Consider the following 19203-nt stretch of genomic DNA (forward strand, 5'->3'; position numbering starts at 1 on the left):
ATGGTGCAGGAGAAACGGGTGAGGTCAGTGAGCTGAGAGCAAAGCAGGAGCTGGGTGGTTCAATCACAGGATCAAGGAATATCCCAAGTGGGAAAGGACTCACTGGGATCATCGAGTCCAACTCCCCCAAATCCCAGCCTGTGCCTGGGAGCATTGTCCAAATGCTCCTGGAGCTCTGGCAGCCTTGGGACTGGGACCATTCCCTGTGGGGAGCCTGTGCCAGGTTGACAGAACTTCAGAGAACTTTACAGGGAGGAAGGTTTTTGGGAGGTCTTGTTTTGCTGGATGCAGAATTCCTGAAGAACTAATTGAGGAGTTAATAGAGTGAGTTAATGAGTGATGGCAGCGCTCGGGCCAGGCTGTTGGACATGGAGCCTCGGCTGGGAGCAGCAGTCCCTCACTGCTGGCCCTGTTTATAGGGAACACAGCCCTGCTCCTAATTACACTTATGGGCTGCAGTGGTTTTACCTCCTTTTCGCGGAAAATCCGCAGATGTCAGGGGTTTATGGAAGGCTCAGGGCAGGAATGTGGCCTCTGTGTGACCAGGAGTAGCAACAAAGGCGCTTAAGTGTCTCCTTTGATTCAATATTATTGGAAGCAGGAGTGTGTTGTCTTTCCTGGCCGCCGCTGTGTTTCTCTACTTGAGCTTTCCTCTTTCCCTCTCTGGTCCCTGTTCCTCCCACCATCCTCCCCTCGCTCCTGATGGACTTCCCTGCCCCTTGTTTTGATCCTCCCCAGCCGCCAGCACTGCAATAACCAATATTGACATTATTATCACCCGCCTGGGCTATTTTTACCTGCACCTTAACTCTGGTTTGGTAACCCTGAAACTTGGGCAAATAAATATCAGTTATCTCAGGAAATGAAGCTTTCGCAGCCAGGCTTAAAAATCTCAGACATAAACTGCTCGGATTTAGGTGGAATTTGAGTGCCACACATATTGGTGTTGGATGAGGCATGGAAGTGGGAAGTTGGATGTTCCATCTTCGTGTTTGTCAGTGCCTGTTAGTCCCAGATGAAGCAGAGGCACCTCGAGCAGTGACAGTAATAAATGTCTGCAGGGCCTGAAGCCTGGCCAAAACTGTCATATTTGGCAGGGGTGCCTTTAAACCAAACCCCACATGGCACCGAGCTGTGACCGGGGGCTGTCACCACAGCGAGGGTGAGGTGATGTCAGGAGGAAGTGCAGCTCCTCAGCCTGAGCTGGCAGCTCTGCAGCTGCTGGGCTGGGATTGCTCCTCACTGTCCCTCTCAGTTTCTCTTTCCTGTGTCCACCTGTTAGCTGAGAGCCAGCAGCGCTGCGGGGGTGACTGTCCCCGGTGTCACAGCACTCACACAGCCCATTCCTTCCCCTGGAGGCAGCCGGGGCTGCCTGAGGACACAGGGCTGACCTGGGCAGGAGGGGAAGCCGGAAGGCGTGAGAAAAAAACCTTCTGGGGAAATGGCAAAGGGCAGGGAGTCACTGGGGGAGGCAGAACTCAGAGCTCTTCCCTGGCCGGGGCAGAGCGAGAAACTTTGCTGGCACAGCTTTCCACAGAATCTCCTGAGCTGGAAGGGACCCACAGGATCATGGATCCAGCTTGTGGCCCTGCACAGACACCCCAACGATCCCACCCTGTGCACCCCTGGGAGCATTGTCCAAACACTCCTGGAGCTCTGGAGCTGTGCTCATTCCCTGGGGAGCCTGGGCAGTGCCTGACACTCTCTGGGGGAAGAGTCTTTCCCTGGTACCCAACCTAGACCTTCCCTGGCACAGCTCCAGCTGTTCCCTCAGGTCCTGTCCCTGTCACAGGGAGCAGAGATCCGAGCTGCCCCTTGGGATGAAGCTGCAGCTGCTGGGGAGGTTTGAGCTCAGTCTCCTCTTCTCCAGTTGAACATTCCAGGTGTTCTCAGTTGCTCCTCATGGTGCCCCTCCAGACCCTTCCCCATCCCCATGTCCCTCCTTTGGATGCTCTCCAACATCTTTAGATTTTTCAACAGCTTTGGATTTTTTTTATATTGAGGTGCCCAAACCCAGGGCTGGAGGTGAGACCTCCCCGGTGCAGAGCAGGACAATCCCCTCCCTCCATGCTGTCCCTGCATGCACCCCCGGGACAGGGATGTCCCTCCTGGCTCCAGGGCACAGCTGCCTCAGGTCCACCTGGCCATCCACCAGGACTCCCAGGTCTTTTGCCAGAGCTGCTCTCCAGCCTCTCCATCCCAGTCTGTCCGTGCTGTCCTGTCCCAGGTGCAGAATCCAGTGCCTGTCTGGTGTTAAACTTCACACAGTTGGTGGTTCCCAGCCCTCAGATTCATCCAGGTCTCTGCAGGGCTCTCTGCCTTTGGGGTGTCAGCAGCTCCTCCCAGTTTTGTACCATCTGCAGACTTCCCTGGTGTCCCTTGAGCTGCATCCAGGTCACCTGTGAAGGAGCTGAAGAGAACTGGGCCTGAGCTGGAGCCCTGTGGAACTTTGGCTTTTGGTGGCTTTGCATGGAGAATTTCCCAAACATCTGGATTGCTCAGTTCAGGGTTTGTGGGGCTGGCAGTGCCCCTGCTGCACTTCCAGTGTGCCTGTGCTGGGAAACTGGGGTTTAAATAGAATTTCAGTCCTGCAGTTTGCTGCTGCTTAGAGCTCTGTGGCCTGGAGTGAGGCTGATGGCTTGGGAGTCGCTTTGATTCTGATTTCCCTGGGCAGCCTTCAGAGCAGTGGCAGCAGAGCAGAGCCTGGCGCTGGGAGAGACACAAAGCTGCAGGAGTGGGGATGGTCTGCCTGCTGCAGCCACAGGAAGGAAGAAGGAAATAGAACACAAGAAGCGACTTCAGTTTCAGTTTTGCCTTTGATTCCTCGCAGGGACTGAGTTCTGTCACACCTCAGAGAAGGCACTGGTAGCTCTGCTGTGACATTTGGGTTCTGTTCCATGTGGCAGTTTCTTCCTTTCCTTCCATTCCTCGTAGCCTTGCACAGCCTGTAGCTCGTTCCAGCTCCTCGCTTGGCTGTGCAGCGGGGTGGGATGAGAAGGTTGTGTTTCCTTAGCTGTTTATTTGTGTTTTCTTCCCTCGGCAGATCCCCCGGGACGCCGTTTAATTGAATTCTTTTATGTTAAGATGGATTTCTTTTCTTTGAGAAGGATAATTGAGCCTGTGAGCTCACAGGTTGCAAACTGTCCCCGTGTCCCCGAGGCAGAGGACGAAGGGCACGGTTGCACAGTGCCAGGAGCGGGCACGAGGCCAGGTGCCCTGCGCTGGCACCGTGTCCGTGCGGGATGGCAGCGGCACAGCCGCGGGCACAGGGCCAGCGCCGGGAGCGCCGCAGCTGGAGCGACTCCTGCAGAGCCCGGGGAGCTGCACGGCGCTGCTGGCACCAGGGAGGGCACGGGGATGTGGGACCCAGGAAGGAGCAGAGTGACAGCGCCAGGGCTGTCCCGGGGATTTAAGCAGGGCGTGGCTGGATGGCTCTGGCAGCATTGTGGTGCAGTGTGTTCCTGGTGGGGCTGTCCTGCTCACAGGGAGCAGGGCTGGCACAGGCACCTCCCCTTCCTGGGAACTTCTGCTGCTTCATCTGAGAGGCTGCAGCTCCCAACAGCAGAAGGATGTGGAGCTGCTGGAGTGAATTCAGAGAGGCCATGGAGATGCTGGAGCCCCTCTGCTCTGGAGCCAGGCTGGGAGAGCTGGGAATGTTCCCCTGGAGAAGGGAAGGATCCAGGGAGAGCTCAGAGCTCCTGCCAGGGCCTAAAGGAGCTCCAGGAGAGCTGCAGAGGGACTGGGGACAAGGCATGGAGGGACAGGACACAGGGAATGGCTTCCCAGTGCCAGAGGGCAGGGATGGATGGGATCTTGGGAAGGAATTGCTGGCTGGGCTGGAATTCCCAGAGCAGCTGTAGCTGCCCCTGGATCCCTGGCAGTGTCCAAGGCCAGGCTGGACATTGGGGCTTGGAGCAGCCTGGGACAGTGGGAGTTGTCCCTGCCATGGCAGGGGTGGCACTGGATGGGCTCTGAGGTTCCTTCCCACTCAACCATTCCATGACTTCTGTTTCACTGAACGAGTCCCACTGCTGGAAGTTTTGCCAGGCAGTTGGGATGTGGGGTTGGAATGTGATGGGATTGCAGCAGTGGGGCTGCAGTGGTGTTGACAGCAGCCATGATTCCGTGTTAGGTGAAATCAGCCCAGGGAATGGAATATCCAGGTCATCCTGGGAACCCTCAGCCCCCGAGCCAGGACACCCCATTCCTGCTGAGCAGGTGCTCAGTCTGCATTATTTAGCAAATTAAAAGGGATGTTTTTTCACCTTAGCCCTGTGGCTTGTTTCCTTTTTATTTTTCATTTGGAAGATTGTTTTTCTTTGTGCTCAGGTGTTATTTACTACTTCTGCATTCTCCTTGTTCCTTGCCATGGTTGAAATATGATCTTTAAAGTCCCTTCCCACTCAAACCATTCCATGGTTCCCTAATTTACTGTATCAGTCTTTAACATTGCTTTGTCCATGGTATATCCTAAATTTTCTTCCATGACTTTCTAAGTATTTCCCCTCTCCCCAGCATTATATTTCAGACTCTGCCTTGGCCTTCCAGGGGCTGGAACCCACCCAAAGTTCACACCTCTGTGATGTAAATCCCTCCTTCTGAGGTAACCGTTCAGGGTTCCTGTTTTAGTCAGTGAGGGAGCCAGATGCTTATTCCCTGTCCATGCAGGAGTCTGGAATAAAGATGAGTTGTGCTGGAGAAGTGCTCGCCCCTCTGCTGCTGCTCAGGGAAGCTGGTTGACTAACTGGGATTAGTCATCCTCAGGATAAATATCTGCACCTTGGGTGAGACCCAGCCTGGGGCAGGGGGCACCTGCAGGGCAGGGCTGGGACAGGACCTCCTCACCTGGGTCAGGTGGCCTGGGAGCTGCTCGAGACAACAGATTGGACTGGGTGGTCTCAGGGCTTTTCCAACCTCAGAGATTCCATGGGTGTGAGACGTGGGATGTTTTACCATGTCTAGACTCTGAGCTCTGCTTGGGGAACTTTCTCCCTCTTCTGTAGTGGATGGATGAGTTTGATGCTGGAAGCAGGAAAAGGTTCAGAACCGTGGACATCTCTTTAAAGCCAAAGCATTGAACCAAATTCAAGTCATTGTCCTGCCCATGCCCAGCACAGTTGCTTTCAGTTCTGTCTGAGAGGAGTGCAGGGCACAGCTCTGGTGCTCCCAATGTCAGGAGGATGTGGAGATGGTGGAGCAAGTCCAGAGGAGTCCAACACGTTCATAGAGACTGGAGCATCTCCAGAGGCAGGTTGGGAGAGTTGAGAAGGTTGACCAGGGGAAGGGAAGGTCGTGTGGACACCTCACAGCACTTTCCAGGATCTGAAGGTGTCCAAGAGAGCCAGAGAGAGATCCTGAATCAGGCACTGGAGTGTCAGGACACAGGGAATGGCTTCCCATTGCCAGAGGGCAGGGATGGATGGGATCTTGGGAAAAAATTCCTCCCTGGGAGGGTGGAGAGACCTTGGCACAGGGTGCCCAGAGCAGCTGTGGCTGCCCCTGGATCCCTGGCAGTGTCCAAGGCCTGGCTAGACAGGGCTTGGAGCAGCCTGGGATAGTGGGAGGTGTCCCTGCCATGGCAGGGGTGGCACTGGATGGCTTTGAGCTCCGTAAGGCAGAGGACAGGTGCTCCTTCTTCAGTGCTTGGCCTGGGGAGGACCTGAAGCTCAGTTTATGAGTATTTTACTGCGTGTTTTCCTACTGCTTTAGAGAAGAACTATTTAATTATGGCTAGTCCTGGACTGCTGGGTGTGACTGAGGGCTCTGAAAACTGAAGGGTGAAGCAGCAGAGGAGTTTCCAAAAGATGCGAAGGGGCTTGAGGATGCCAGATGTTGCTGTGGGGTTTTGGGATGTGGTGCCACTAGTAACTGCACACCCAATTTCATGGCTGTTACACCGTAACTTCCTCTTGCAAAACAGGCAATTTCAGGCCTTCTGTTTTTCCTTCCCTTCTGTCACCTTTGTTCTGACACACGAAATAACTGGTACAGGGCATTGGTGTTAATGTGGGAAGTGCTTCCAGTGTGTCCATGGCCTCCCTGCTCCTGCTTTTCCTTCCGTTTCCAACAGCAGCTCTGCTGAGAAATGTTGTGTCTTGCAGGAAAGAAATGGCCAGTTCAGCATCATTTTTCACAGGTGAATTTTGGGCATCAGGAGGAATTTCCCCATGGAAAAGGAGGTCAGGCCTTGGCAGGGACTGCTCAGGGAGGTTTGGAGTCCCCAGCCCTGGAGGTGTCCAGGGAATTCCTGGCTGTGGCACAGAGTGCTCTGGGCTGGGAACAAGGTGGGCGTTGGGCACAGCCTGGACTCCATGGGTTGGGAGCATTTTTCCCACCTCAGGGATCCAGGGATTCTCTGAGCTTCTCTTTGCTGTTTTCTCAAATACCTGGAAGCAAATGCTGGAATGAAGCAGTGTGGTTCCCAAGAACCACGCCATTGAGTTATTTTTAGTTTTAGAAGAGAACAGCAAGGAAAAGTATTGAGTGTATCCTTGGGATTTGGATCTGAGCTGGAGTTTTCCAAGGAGCAGTGAAGTGAGACAGGGAAGGTCTCACAGGGATCACCTGATGGGCACAGGAGACTTTGGCCATGTGGGGAAAATCCTGTTGTGTAATCCTGGTTTGTTTAGAGCTGTGGACTGTGCCCTGGTCAGGAATGTGTTAGTTTGGGAAAAGCAGGTGGGATCACCACAATCCAACCAGCAGAGCCAGTGCTGGGAGAAGCAGGAGGATCTCCAGGGCCCTGGATAAAAGGAGCAGTGCCCTGCTGGGTTCAGTTTTTAATGCTTGCGAGGCAATTCCTGCTGAGGGAATCACTGCAGTTCCTGTGGATTGGCCCCTTCAAACTCCTGAGGGCAATCATGGAATTCCAGAGTGGTTTGGATGGGAGAGGACTTTAAAGCCCATCTCATTCCAGCCTCTGCCAAGGACAGGGACCTTCTCTGGAGCAGGTGATGCCAAGCTGATCCCAAACCATTCCACCTTCCATGATTAAGAGAACTGTTGATGGTCCTTTGTCCAAGGTGGATGTTCAGTTATTTTCCCAATGTTGATGCAATCCCTAGGATTCTTTATTAACTTGGAAAAGTAAATACCATCCTTTTCATTAATTTGAAATGTTCACCTTACAGATTCCATGGGTTTTTTGAATGGTTTTGGTTATGTTTAAGGGAATTCAGTCACAGTGTGAGTGAATCAGTGCTCTAAGCTGGAGCTGGATGTGCATTTCAGCAGGAACTCTGTCCTCCCTGCCCTCCCTCCTTGCTCAGACATTCCTGCAGCAATGCTGGAAGCCAGCTGGGGGAATGATCCACCTGGTTATTCTTTTCCCTGCTAATACTGTATGGAAAAGGAAACCCATTTTTTCCAGCAGTGCAGGTTAAATACCCAGCAAACTGTTCTTAGGTCAGCAGTGTGTCCTGCTGGCTTGGGATTCCCAAAGCAGGCTGAGCTTTGATGTTTCTTTGTCCAGGTAAAACCCATGGATCTCCTAAGGGTGGGTCTGAGAGTTCCCAGGGATTGTTTCCCTTTCAGGATGTTTTATGATGGATGAAGCCTGGCCCATAAAGTGGTGCCATGCAGGAAAAACAGGCTGCCTCATCCTGGAGAAGATGTTTTACCCAAAGTCGAGGAATTGGGTAAAGAAGGAGGAATTCCTGCACAGAAAGGGGGTCAGGCCTTGGCAGGGGCTGCCCAGGGAGGTTTGGAGTCCTCATCCCTCGAGGTGTCCAAGGAATTCCTGGAGGTGGCACTCAGTGCTCTGGGCTGGGGACAAGGTGGCCATTGGGCACAGCCTGGACTGGATGGGCTGGGAGGGCTTTTCCATTCTGTGCTGCTTCTGGAGTGTCTTTATTTCTTTTAACTGCAAAACTACTTAAGCTATGCATGGACTGTGTCTGTAATGCCCTGAGTGCTTGAGGAGATGAAAATGCATTTAATGTCCTGCAGAAGGGCTCTGCTTTGTTGGGACCTCAGTTCTGTGTCTGTTGGGTGGAGGAAGGTTGGAATATTCTGGGAAAAGCTGCAGTGTGTGACAGACTGGGCTGTAGTGCAGGTACAGACAGACCCACCTTGGAGGCTTTGAACTGGGATGAAGGAGCAGGAAAGGAGCACTGCAGTTGTTTTTCTGGCTCACTTGAAGCCATGTGCTGATCAAATAGGTGTCTGTGGAACGGGCAGCTCTTGATCTCCCCGTGGGGTGCAGCAGGAAATCTCAGTTTGCAAATGCTGTTGCTCTGTGGCCCTCAGTCTGAGCACACAGAGGTGTCTTTTGGGATATTGCCTTGTTCTGTGTGGGCAGCAAAGATGGAAATATCCAAGGTCCGTGGAAGGACTTGGACAAAATGGGATTTCTGGGAAATGCTGCTTGTGCACCCCAATAATCCCATCCTTCCAGTTGGAGATCCCAGTCTGGGTTTTAACCGTGATTCCCAAGGGGTTCAGCAGTGGTGACCCAGGAAAAAATGTCACTTGTTGCTTAAAGCAGACAGGGTAACCAGCCCTGAGTGGCATCAAAGTCATCCAGGCAGGCAGGAGAGGGAGGAGCCTGGAGTCCTGCAAGGGATGGAAATCAGCACTTCAAGCACCCCAGGACTTTGTTTTGCTGGTTTAATATTCAAATGCAGTTGCAAATCTCACACTCAAAGGTTAATGTTTAATGGGAAGCCCAGAATCCCCCCGGGGTTCCTGCTGCTGCTGTTGTTTCCGTGGGGCTGCCAGCATAGAGGAGCCGCTGGAAATACCAATCCTGCAGAATTACAGGTCAAGAATTGGGAGATTCCTCTGCCCTCAGAGCAGATGTGAGGCCAGCAGCCCTTGGAGGTGAATTTTAGGGATATGTTGAGCTCCTTGTGCACTGACTGATCTGTTAAAAAGGCCTTTTTTGTGCTGTTCTGTTCCCAGGGCATTTGGGATCCTTTTCTGCAGCTTTTTCCTGCAGCTTTTGAAGCGCTGCGGTTTCTTCGTGTCTGGGTGTGGAGTAGTTAATTAAAAAGTAACATTTAAATCAAGAAGCTGTGCAAATTCTGTCCTTAGCATGGGGTAGGGCAGCAATTAGGAGGCTGCTTAACGAGATACTGGGTGAGGATAAGGTTGATGATCAAAACAAAGTACTCCGATATCATCTCTTTCTTTGGGAGCTTCAGAGGCAGGGAAGGATTAGAAGGAGCTCTTCATTTCGGGTGCACATTTGTCCAACACAGAGGCCTTCAAAGGTTTATTGCCAGGGGCAGTTTTTTATTAAAGAAAAAACCCAACAGAGCCTCTTGCCGTGCAGAGCAGCACCCTGCAGTGCCTGGGACTTGCTGCTGGTGGCCAGGGAATGTCGCCTGACACTGACTGGGGTGACATGGGGAGGCTCTGCAGAGGGATGGGGACAGGCTGGATCTGTGGCCAGCGGGGTGAGGGACAAGCAGGCCAAGTGCCAGGTGCTGCCCTGGGGTCACCCCAAGGGCCTGGAGCGCTCCAGGCTGGGGCAGAGGGGCTGGAAAGCTGGGAAAGGGGCTGGGAATGCTGTGCCAGCAGCTGGCCATGAGCCCAGGGGTGCCCGGGGGGCAGGAGGCCGATGGCCCCTGGGCTGTGCCAGCCCTGGTGTCACACAGCCCCAGAGCAGGGACTGTCCCCTGTGCTGGCCCTGCTGAGGGACCCCTGGAATCCTGGGGCAGAATTTCCTCCTGGAAAGGGAGGTCAGGCCTTGGCAGGAGCTGCCCAGGGAGGTTTGGAGTTCCCATCCCTGGAGGTGTCCAGGGAATTCCTGGCTGTGGCACTCAGTGCTCTGGGCTGGGGACAAGGTGGGCATTGGGCACAGCTTGGACTCAGTGGTTCCAGAGGGCTTTTCCAGCCTCAGGGTTTCTGGGATTCAGGGATTCAGTCTGCCAGGGGAAGAGAATCGTGAGCTGCTGAGTTATTTCAGAGCTCCCTCGACCTCCTTAGGCTCCCACCTCAGACTCCTGTGGAACACACACTGTCTTTGCTTCCAAGATGGAATAATTCCCATCCTCATCTTTAACACAGCAAAGATTGAATCCAAGACCTTTGCGGATTCCTCTTCAGAGGAATGGTGAAGGCACAGAGGATGGTGAGAAACCCCAGTGGAGGAAAAGAAATGCTTCCTGCATCAATCCTGGAACTCAAGGCCAGGTTGGACAGGGCTTGGAGCAGCCTGGGACAGTGGAAGGTGTCCCTGCCCATGGCAGAGGTGGCACTGAAGGGGCTTTAAGGTCCCTTCCCACCCAAAGCAATCCGGGTTTCCATGATTCTGTAAACCCAACCCTTGTGTTCCCAAATTTCCCCCATACCCATGCCAGCCGTGAGGAGCAGCCAAGGGACAGGAGCTGTGGAAGGTTCTCCATCAAGGGGCAGCTCTGCAGCTCCAGGACAGCTTCCCAAGTGGCAGCACTTGAACAAAACAACTCTTTTAACATCAGGGTTTTGCATAACTCCATTCTCACTCATCACCATTCCCTTTGTTCACTCCCTCCCTCATTTGTTCGATGCTTTTTGGGATCTCTGACTGAAGGCAAAGCAGGACACACAGAGGCCTGGGAGGCAGTGATCCCAACTCATCAGGGGTTCATCATTGTCACACACTCCCAAAGAGGCTTTCAGTTTCCTGAGACATCCCCTGGCCCAAGCTGCTGATAGAAAAATGCTTGGATATGCTTAAAATTCATAGATGAAATTAATTCTCAACCAAAATATTTAACAAGTTTGCCAAGAATCTCTTTTTGTTTTCCCCTTCTGTGCTAGAAAGATTAATTTCTTCGTAATTCCTTAACATCTGACAAATTCAAAATATCTCTGTGTTTGTGTTACAAAATCCTGGCATCATTTAGGTTGGAAAAGCCCTCCCAGCCCATCGAGACCAAGCTGTGCCCAATGCACACTTTGTCCCCAGCTCAGAGCACTGAGTCACAGCCAGGAATTCCTTTGACACCTCGAGGGATGGTGACTCCAAACCTCCCTGGGCAGTGCCAAGGCCTGACCTCTCTTTCTGTGAAGGAATTCCTCCTGACTTCTTACAGGATGGTAACTTTCTGTCTCCCTTCTCCGTCGGTCACAGGAGAGGACTCTGAGCTGTGCCTGCAGCCCTCGTCAGGGCTGACCTGGGACGTTTACAGAGTGCTCTGAGCTCTGAAGGGTATTTGCTTCTCTCCCAAGGAAAGTTGGGCTCTTTTTAGGGAAGTGAAATCGTGCAGTCGAAAAATGTTGATAACCCAAATGATCCAGTTTCTTGGGAAGAGCTTGGGGATAAAAATACTGTCAGTGTGAGTTGTGAGGTGGCAGTGGGGTGTTATGTATGAGGCTGGCACTGCTCCTCGCCTCATTGCTGGAGAGGCTGACAGGTCTGGGAATGGATCAGGGCTGACTTCCAGCTGGGCAGGGAGGGACAGCACTTGGCTGTGCAGGCAGGAGGTGGGAAAGGGCTTGGAGTGGCACTGTCCCTGCCCTGGGGGTCACCAGGCAGCAGGGTGACACCTGGGGACTCTCCATATCCCTGCAAGTGATGCACTGCAGACTGCTTCTTCCCAGGCAGCTTTTGGCTGGGATAACAATAATAATAATATTAATAATAATAATAACAACAATACCCCCTGTGCTTGCAGGTTTGGGCAGTTGGTTGCCATCAGTAACTGCACTGGGGAGTCCTGGGCTGTGTTTCCTCATCCAGGGCTGCCAGGCCTTGGGGATGGACCTGCTGTGGTTGGAGTGTCTGACTGAGAAACCACAGCAGCCTCACGTCCATCCTGTGGTGTGCCTGGAATCACAGTCATGGGATCTCCTGAGCAGGAGGGAACCCACAGGATCATGGATCCAGCTCCTGGCCCTGCACAGACACCCCAACAATCCCACCCTGTGCATCCCTGGGAGCATTGTCCAAACACTCCTGGAGCTCTGGAGCTGTGCCCATTCCCTGGGGAGCCTGGGCAGTGCCTGACACCCTCTGGGGAAGAACCTTTTCCTGATCTCCAACCTGACCCTGCCCTGGCACAGCTCCATGCAGATTTGAAGAGATTTGGAGCAGGCTCTGGCACCACAAGGTGCTGGTTCTGTGCTGGGTCAGCTCCTGGGGAAGATTCCCAGAGCTTGGCCAAGAGTTTAAAATAGTAACTGGTCTTAGTGGCTTCTCCAGTTACCAGGATCATTCCAGGGATCTCATGATTTGCATATCATTTTCCAAATGTCCACATGCAGAGGAAAAGAAATTTGCTGTTGCTCTGAAGCTGAGGTGATCCAGGAGGTGTTGAAATGATGTTTACCATGAGGAGTGTGTGGATTTAGGGATGAGCTGGGGCTGGGAACAGCCAGCAGCGTTGGGGCAGAGAAGGTGGGCTGGCTGCTGCTTCCCTGTGGTGGAACAGGAGCTCCAAAAAACTGCCAGAGGGTAGGACTAGGTGGGATCTTGGGAAGGAATTCCTGCCTGGGATGGAATTCCCCTGGCTGCCCCTGGCTCTCTGGCAGTGTCCAAGGCCAGGCTGGACACAGCTTGGGACAGTGGGAGGTGTCCCTGCCATGGGCACCCCGTTGTCCTGTCCCTCCATGCCTTGTCCCCAGTCCCTCTGCAGCTCTCCTGGAGCTCCTTTAGGCCCTGGCAGGAGCTCTGAGCTCTCCCTGGATCCTTCCCTCTCCAGGTGAACATTCCCAGCTCTCCCAGCCTGGCTCCAGAGGGTCTCCAGCCCTGCAGCAGCTCCAGGGCCTCTCTGGACTCTCTCCAGCAGTTTATCTCAGCTGTTGTTTATTTGCTGTTAGATCCAGTGACTCTGGGAATATTTCAATTCCCATCTCATGGTTGAGGTTCAGAAGAGTTGGTGGAAGGATCTTTATGTATTTTTTTTTTTGTTTGTTTGTTTCTTTACTGGAAATGGGGAAGCAGCAGAGACCAAAGCCCATCCCAGTGACCTCAGGACTGTGTGGAGTCAGGAATAGGCTGCAGGAGTTTGTGGATTAGAATTAATCAGGCCTATCTGGAGTGACCATCTTGGTCAGTTGATGTTTGTGGTCACTTGGCCGTTCTGGCCGAGGGTTAGGGCGGTGCCTGGATGGTTTTCCACCCTTTAATCCCTAAATTCCTGGCAGAGAGGAGGGTTAGGGAAGAGCTGAAGATGTCATAAAACCCCGACTTCAGAAAGTCAGTGCAAGTGTTGATGGTATAAAACCCAAAAAGAGAAAACCTTTGGACCATTTTCCTCAGTCCTTGCATCACTCACTTTTACTGGAGAGAAGAAGCTGCAAAGTCCAACTGTTTTAGGTTGGGATTATTTTTTTTTCCTTTGACTTAGGATATTTAGCTGTGGCAGGAGCTGCCCAGGGAGGTTTGGATTCCCCAGCCCTGGAGGTGTCCAGGGAATTCCTGGCTGTGGCACTCAGTGCTCTGGGCTGGGGACAAGGTGGGCATTGGGCACAGCCTGGACTCAGTGGTTCCAGAGGGCTTTTCCTACTCCAGGGTTTCTGGGATTTTGTTGGGACTGCTCTTAAAGCAGGTGGAAAGAGGCTGAATGAATCCCAAAATTTATGTGAGTGGAGATAGATTAGGGAATGGTTTGTGGTTGTTCTGTTTACCTGTCAGCAGTGCAGATACCCTGGGAAATGCTGCTTTTCCTTCATTCCAGCAACTCAAAGTCTTCCTTTATCAGTGAAGTCTGGAGGGAAGTTCTAACTTATATAAAGGTTGAATTTAGCTCATCTGGGTTGATATTTCTGATCAACCATGATAAAGTAACTGAGGCAGTGGGAAGACTCTAAATTTTGTTAAAAATAGCTGGGTTTTGTACATGCCTGTCCTTTTCCAAAGGCTGCCATCCCACTGCTGCCTCCTGGGATGTATGGGAAAAGCAGAAGTTTTGTTCCTGTCTTGAGGCTGATTTTTAAGGGTTAAATGGACCTTTTGATTGTTTTCATCGAGGAATTGCTGATTCTCCTCATCCTCTTCAGAAGCCTTTTGCATTGTGGTTAGTTAAGAGAAATGCTGTGTGTGGATTCAGCACAGGGAAGGTGCATTCCTGTGTGGATTCTTTCTTCAGCTCCCCTGGAGCAGCAGCCACAAAAGCCCACGGCAGGGAGGGTCAGGTGGGATATCAGGGAAAGGTTCTTCCCTAGAGGGTGGTGGGCACTGACCAGGGAATGGGCACAGCCCTGAGGCTGCCAGAGCTCCAGCAGTGTTTGGACAACACTGCCAGGGATGCACAGGGTGGGATTGTTGGGTGCTGTGGATCCCCTCCAGCTCAGGATATTCCATGAGTCCAAGAACAGCTCTCTGCTTCCTTCCACGTGCTCAGTTTTTAATTCCTGGCTCCCTCAAGCAGAGGAGCACTGTGGGAAGGATCCAGGTGCTGCTGGTGGCCATCCTGCTGCTGGTTGGATGCAGGGATCCTTGTGCAGGCTCCAGGGTGGGCTCTGATCCCTGTTCTCCTGCAGGGATGTGGCACACACTGCTCCTGGCACTCGTTAGCCACAGCAGCAGATCTGCTCCTCCTGGGCTCTGCAGATCCTTCAGCAGGTCAGGGCCAGGTGGAAATTCCCTGAGGAGAGCTCAGGAGAGGGGCTGGGATATTTCTAATACTTGTTCATGACTTGCTAACGTGTCAGTGCTTTTCCAAAGGCACTTGAGAGGTTTTTAGTGGATTTTCGACTGCTCAGTAATGAACTTTCTACTTGCCTGAGTGGATTCCATGGAAAGGCTGTGGAATATCTTGGGACCATCTGTCCTGAGGCCTGGAGGATGTAGGCAAGGTGGGCAAGGTGGGCTCTGTTCACAGGGTATTGGCACAGAAATGTGTGGAAAAGCTGTAACACACTTTGATTTCATCGTGGCTTGGAACTGAACCATATCCCTGAAAAGTCTTGGCCCTGGATGCCTGGCAGTGTCCCAGGCCAGGTTGGATGGGGCTTGGAGCAGCCTGGGACAGTGGAAGGTGTCCCTGCCATGGCACTAGATGGGCTTTGAGGTCCTTCCCACCCTACCATTCCATGATTCAGCGATTTATACAAAATTTGACTTTCATTCTTGATTGATACTTGAATTTGTTCATATTTTGGGACCATGTCTTTCCAATGGAAGATGCAGCTATTTGTATGTATTTGGGATATTTGAATCTTTCCAATGGAAGGCACAACTGTTTGGATATATTTGGGATATTTGGAACCAGCTGCTGTGTCCTGGAAGGAGCTGCAGCCTCTTGAATTCCTTTGGGTTTTGCTTGCACTGAACTTTGGGTGAGTTCCTTGGGCGTTTGGCCAGCGCTCATTCCCGAAGGGAAAGCAGCTCCATGTTTTGCTGATGCCTCGGGAAGGTTTGGCTGCCGTGGGAATGACACTGGGTGTGAAGGAATTCTCATCAGGAGCTCCTGAGGAGCAGCTCCAGCAGCTGCTGGTGGCACCACGAGTGTCCCTTGGCCGAGAGATGTGTCCTGGTGACACAGCAGTGACACAGGATGGTGGCAGGGAGTGGTGGCTGTGGTGACACACACAGGGAGTGCTGGCTGTGGTGACAGCAGTGACATGGGGTGATGGCAGGGAGCAATGGCTGTGGTGACAGAAGTGACATGGGGTGATGGCAGGGAGCAATGGCTGTGGTGACAGAAGTGACACGGGATGGTGACACACACAGGGAGTTCTGCCTGTGGTGACAGCAGTGACACAGAGTGGTGGCACACACAGGAAGTTCTGGCTGTGGTGGCACAGCAGTGACATGAGATGGTGACACAGGGATTGCTGGCTATGATGACAGCAGTGACATGGGATGGTGGCAGGGAGTGCTGGCTATGGTCACAGCAGTGACATGGGATGGTGGCAGGGAGTGCTGGCTGTGGTGACAGCAGTGACACGGGGTGGTGGCAGGGACACAGCAGTGACCCAGGGCTGGCTGGGGTGACACACACAGGGAGCTCTGGCTGTGGTGACAGCAGTGACATGGGGTGGTGGCAGGGAGTGCTGGCTGTGGTGACACAGTGACACGGGGTGGTGGCAGGGACACAGCAGTGACCCAGGGCTGGCTGTGGTGACACACATGGGGTGCTGGCTGTGGTGACAGCAGTGACATGGGGTGGTGGCAGTGAGCGCTGGCTGTGGTGACACACACAGGGAGTTCTGGCTGTGGTGACACACACAGGGAGCCCTGGCTGTGGTGACAGCAGTGACACGGGTGGTGGCAGGGAGGCTGGCTGTGTCCAGGGATGTCCCCGAAGGCTCCTGGGAGCAGAGCTGTGCCATTCCCGCTCAGAAGGGGAGGACAGGCTCAGTGCTTCCCGCAGGGATCTGCAGTGTTCTGGGATCCTCCTGTCTGCAGGGATGAGCAGCGCTGAGAACTGACAGACAGGAGCTTCAGGTTGGATATTCAGAAAAAATTCCTCCCTGGGAGGGTTTGAGGCCCTGGCACAGAGTGCCCAGAGAGCTGTGGTGGCACAGAGTGCCCAGAGAGCTGTGGTGGCACAGAGTGCCCAGAGAGCTGTGGCTGCCCCTGGATCCCTGGCAGTGCCCAAGGCCAGGCTGGACAGGGCTTGGAGCAGCCTGGGATAGTGGAAGGTGTCCCATGGTGACACTGGATGGACTCTGAGGTTCCTTCCAGTCCAAACCATTCCAGGATTCCATGGTTGTGGAATGCAAAGCCAACTGGGAAGAACAAGACAAGTTCTCCCTTCCAACTCCCTCCATTGGTCTCTGTCCCTGGAGCAGCTCGTTCTAGACGTTTTGATAATTCCGTGTTCTTCCATGGCTCTTCCAGCCTTGAGCTCTCCAAAGGTGTCCTTTTATCCATATATAAAATGTGCACAGTTTTATGGAACTCGGTGTTTGTGGCCCAACACTGAATTGTTGAGGTTGTTGGAGGTGTCCCTGCTCATGGCAGGGCTTGGAGTCAGGCTGTGCTCCCAGGGAACAGGGACAGGACAAGGGGAGCTCCTCAGGCTGGGCCAGGGGAGCTCCAGGCTGGACATGAGCAGGAATTTCCTCATGGAAAGGGAGGTCAGGCCTTGGCAGGGGCTGCCCTGGGACGTTTGGAGTGCCAATCCCTGGAGGTGTCCAGGGAATTCCTGGAGGTGGCACTCTGGGCTGGGGACAGGGTGGGCATTGGGCACAGCCTGGACTCCATGGGCTGGCAGGGCTTTTCCAGCCTCCCTGAATCTGGGACTCTGTGAAAGACCTTTTGGCACAAATTCCAGGGAAAAGGGCATCAATGTTTATAAAATAACATCCTGACCAGCTTCTGGTCAGATCAATGCCCTCAGCTGGGGTGAATGTTGTATCTCCAGTTAAGTAACTGCTGATTGGAAGATTAGGAAATACGTTTATTTTCACTTTATATTTAATTTCCGTTGGATGTAGGGCACTCCTGCTGGTTGGTTTCTGTATCCCTGCAGCACAGCAGGAATTCCTGGATTTGTGGGGTTTTGGTTAAACCCCAGCTCCGGAGTTGGGGCAACTCAGGGGCTGAGCCAAGCTTGGCTCTGTGATCACCTTCCCCTATCCCAGGCTCTTCCAAGCCTCATCCAGCCTGGCCTTCAGCACTTCCAGGGCTGGGAAGTTCCTGTTTGCCCAGTGCTGCAGGAGGGGGAAACTGGGATAACTGGGAGGATCCTGTGTGCTGTGGTGGGGATGGGTTGGCAGGGTTGTCAGTCCCTGATCTTGATCCGGCTTTTCGTTGGGCTGAAAGGGTCTGTGGAAGTTCATTTAGGAAAAAAAAAATCAAAACCTTTGGACCTCAGATACCTTTGGTTAATGGCAACTTTTAAAATCTTTTCCAGGATTAGAAGCTTGCGAAGGAATTCACACTGGATGAAAACCATTTCCTGAAGCTGGGGCTATTCCAGGAACTGTAACCCAAATGTTTCTCTGTCCGTGGAGATTTCACGTTTGAAGTAACTTCTACTGAAGGTAGGAACATCTCCCTGTGCTTTATCTTGGAATGGTTTGGGTGGGAAGGAGCTCAGAGCCACCCAGTGCCACCATGGCAGGGACACCTCCCACTGTCCCAGGCTGCTCCAAGCCCCAGGGTGCAGCAAGTTTGGGACCTGCCTGTGCCTTTTCCTGTTTTTAATTTGCTGTTGATTTATTCCTTATCTTTTATCCAGTTGCTGAGTTAGCAAAGGCAGTGAGTTTTGCTCTAAACCTCTTTGGAGAATTCCTTCAGTGGGAATTCAGCTGAGCCATTGGTCAGCCTGGCCTTGTCCAGCTGTGTTTTCCAGGAGGATTTTCCAGAGGTGGAACAATTTGCTGGAAAGGCTGATTTGGGGCTTCAGGTTCACCAGGTTTTGTAAAGTGAGCCTTTATTCCCTGAAGATGGTTATTGGATAACTGGGATTGAAGGTGGAGAGCTCGTGGATGGATGTATGGTCCTGATGTGCTCCAGACTTCTTCCCATACTGGAACTGGAGAGAATTCTCTACATTTTGGGGTGTTTTTTGTTGCTTTGTGTAGCAAAGCTTAAAATTATTCATTCTTGTGGAGGAAATCAGGCAGATTTTATACTAAAACTTGGCAAAAAAAAGGACTACCCTTAAAATTCCTGTCAGGAATCTCTGTCTGTCCAGCCTGAAATCCACCCTGGGTGGAACTGGAGCTGTTCAGCTGGGCCAGAGCTGCTGGAGTTGAGGGTTGGCTTTGGGATTTTGTGCTGGATGTCACCAGGGTGGCAGAAGGATTCTGAAACTCTTTTTGGGAACAAGCAGGATCGCATCCTTCCCTCAGCATTTCCATGCATTCCCTCTCAGTGGAAAACATTTGATGTTTTATTTTATGAGGAATGGTCTGAAATAGGCTCACAAAATCTTGGGAATTTCGTTCTGGTTTCCAGGAGGAGTTGTCTGAGCATTCCTGGCCCTCCCTGTTCACTTTCCCTGGTGTTGGAGTGCCGAGAAAGGTTGGAAAGGTTGAGAAATGCTGTGGATGTTTGGTCTGTGCTGTGTTTGCTGAGATTCTTAGTGACACAGAACTGACTGGGAGTAACCCTGGAGAAATCCCACCGATCCAGGGCCTGGGATCAGGGAGGCTGGAAAAGGCTGAGGGACCATGGAGTCACCTGGGAGGTGCTGTCCAGGACCCACATGGCTCTGGAGGTGGGGATGGAAATGAAAATAAAATAAAACAGAACAAAATAATAATAAAATCGTCATGGCTCCTGTGCAGATGAAGAAAGAAAGAACTGAACAGAGCAAAGGTGGCAAAAGGGGTCCCTTGTTTGGGGTTTTTAACAGCAAGTGCATTAATTGTTGG

The 19203-nt window shown here is 52.5% G+C and overlaps 1 protein-coding gene across 6 annotated transcripts in view; it reads left to right on the plus strand.

The window, feature by feature from the left end:
- PPP6R2 (protein phosphatase 6 regulatory subunit 2) overlaps positions 1–19203 on the plus strand; it is a 57052-nt gene that overhangs the window by 8122 nt on the left and 29727 nt on the right. For all 6 annotated transcript variants that reach the window (XM_085080831.1, XM_085080860.1, XM_085080820.1 and 3 more), the window contains exon 2: positions 17736–17865. The gene's annotated coding sequence lies outside the window, so the exon portion shown is untranslated. The remainder of the gene's footprint in view (positions 1–17735; positions 17866–19203) is intronic.

This window comes from Lichenostomus cassidix, chromosome 1Aa, assembly GCF_008360975.1.
Source record: "Lichenostomus cassidix isolate B80296 chromosome 1Aa, HeHo_3.0, whole genome shotgun sequence".
NCBI classification, from domain to species: Eukaryota; Metazoa; Chordata; class Aves; order Passeriformes; family Meliphagidae; genus Lichenostomus; species Lichenostomus cassidix.